The 2359-nt window shown below is 50.7% G+C and overlaps 1 pseudogene; it reads left to right on the top strand.

The window, feature by feature from the left end:
- The first annotated feature begins 463 nt into the window (after nucleotides 1-463).
- LOC128589950 (homeobox protein TGIF2-like) lies at nucleotides 464-1235 on the top strand (annotated as a pseudogene).
- The last annotated feature ends 1124 nt before the right edge of the window (nucleotides 1236-2359 follow it).

The raw sequence follows: 2359 nt of genomic DNA, 5'->3' as shown, positions 1-2359 counted from the left end.
AATAAAATTCTTGTGCTCGAGTGATGTATCATTTATCAGGTTATTGTGAAGAGGTGGCGTGGGGCCATGATTCTTGCAATAATCATTATTTTTAAAAATTGCCTTTCAAAAGTCATTTGTCAGTTTTGGCATTGACCAATCTCCCTTTCCTTAGGCTGTTCTCGGGCGAAAATAAAAAATAACACTCCCACTATTTTTCAAAATCTATTTCTTACCCTATCTTTGTTGAGTGAAGGACAAAAATCCTTGTTTTTGGTGTTATTTTCTTGGCTTGAGTTACCAAGAAAATATTGAGGCAATTGAAAACAGGCATCAGGGGTGAAGGAGGCAGTTCCAGCCACCAGAGGAAGCTCACTGGAAACCCCGGTGGGGGGGCCCAGCTCCCTAGGATCCCACCCTGGGAGAGGGCCGCTCACACCCCAGAACGGAGCTTGCCCAAGGTCCAGCCTAGCAGCTAGACACCATGTCAGACAGTGATCTAGGCGAAGACCAAGGCCTCCTGTCTCTGGCAGGCAAGAGGAAGCGCAGAGGGAACCTGCCCAAGGCGTCGGTGAAGATCCTTCGGGGCTGGCTGTACTCGCACCGCTGTAACGCCTATCCCTCAGAGCAGGAGAAGCTGAGCCTTTCTGGACAGACCAACCTGTCAGCGTTGCAGATGCTATTTTGCTGACCGGAGCTGTAGTGTGTAGTAAGACAGGACTCCCCGGAAGCTGAATATGTAACTGGTTTATCAATGCCCGGCGGCGGCTTCTGCCAGACATGCTTCGGAAGGATGGCAAAGACCCTAATCCTTTCACCATTTCCCGCCATGGGGGTAAAACCTCAGATGTGGCCCTCCCCCGTGGCAGCAGCCCCTCAATGCTGGCCGTGTCTGTACCAGCCCCCACCGATGTGCTGTCTCTGGCCGTGTGCTCCATGCCACTCCACTCAGGCCAGGGGGAAAAGCCAGCAGCCCCCTTCCCACAGGGAGAGCTGGAGCCCTCCAAGCCTCTGGTGACCCCTGGTAGCATCCTCACCCTGCTGACCCGGGCTGAGGCTGGAATTCCCACAGGTGATTCTTCAACACGCCTCTGCCGACACCTCCAGAGCAGGACAAAGAAGACTTCAGCAGCTTCCAATTGCTGGTGGAGGTGGCGCTACAGAGGGCTGCCGAGATGGAGCTTCAGAAGCAGCAGGACCCATCGCTCCCATTACTGCACACTCCCATCCCTTTAGTCTCTGAAAACCGCAAGTAGGCATCTGCCAGCAGGGGTGTTCAAGGCTTGAGCCAGCTGTCCTGGGTTTCCGTTTTGGTTCCCTTCCATACAGAGGGTTTTCTATGGATTGCTGCCAAACATCAGGATCATCTCTGTCCAGAGGTCTTCAGCGGGAAGACGCCAATTGGCATCACTGTACAGTGACAGGGGACCTCTCCTCTGCTAACTCTGCCATTTCCCCAGGCCTCCCCTCAGTGGTGATGCCAAGAGATTGGCCACAGGCATGGTGCTGCTGCTGCTGCTTCTCCAGAGGATTCCTGGGACACCTTTGTTCCAGCCTAGTTTCCAGGGCTGGGCTCAGGAACCCTGCCAAGTTCACACCTATGCTGGGTCCAAACTGCCCCTGAGCTGTGCCTCTTTCTATCAAGCCAGCTGTGAACAAAAGAAAAGAGGAGCCCAGCAGATATAACGGAACCGACTCCAGTTGAATGTTTAGGTTTTTGCTAAACTGTTTATTTTTCCCTTTTTGCTGTGGTTTGCATTAATGGCAGTAGTTAGCCCAGGTGTGGGGAATGAGAATGCATTACATGATGGAATCTGATGAACTAGGAATGACCCAGCCCTGCCATTTGGGAGTGTTTTGGAAGGAAGGAGTGCTTTTATTTTGGGGACCAGCTAAATCTCTGCAGTTGTGTGTGAAATTCCAAACGGTGGTTATATTGTTGGTTTGGTTTACCAAAAAGGGCAGAAAAAAAGAAAAAACAAAACCTTACAGGCATTGGCTCTTCTGCATCAGTCACAGAAGGGGATAAAGCCATGGCCAAAAGATAGTCCAACAGAGTCTGACTAAACCTTCCAGGTGCAGAGCAGACAGAAAGATGGTAAAACCAGAGAGGTGTTCGGTTTTTTTGTTTATTTACTGTATTTTGGGAGGAGGTGGGGAAGTAAGCTAGACTGAAGCAGTGGATATTTTTTTCTTTAATGTTTTTCCCTTCTTTATTCTCTACCGCTTTTGCCCCGCAGCCTGAGTTTTGAATTTCCTAAAGGAACTTGGGGATTAGTGAGGCTGGAGTATCATAAACTCCCACCATCTCCAATTTGGGGGAAGTGAGCCACCTACTGGTCAGGAAGCCTCCCAGTTGCCCAGGGCGGCAGAACTGAGC

Source organism: Nycticebus coucang, chromosome 1, assembly GCF_027406575.1.
Source record: "Nycticebus coucang isolate mNycCou1 chromosome 1, mNycCou1.pri, whole genome shotgun sequence".
Classification (NCBI taxonomy): domain Eukaryota; kingdom Metazoa; phylum Chordata; class Mammalia; order Primates; family Lorisidae; genus Nycticebus; species Nycticebus coucang.
This window is presented reverse-complemented; position numbering and strand designations above follow the sequence as displayed.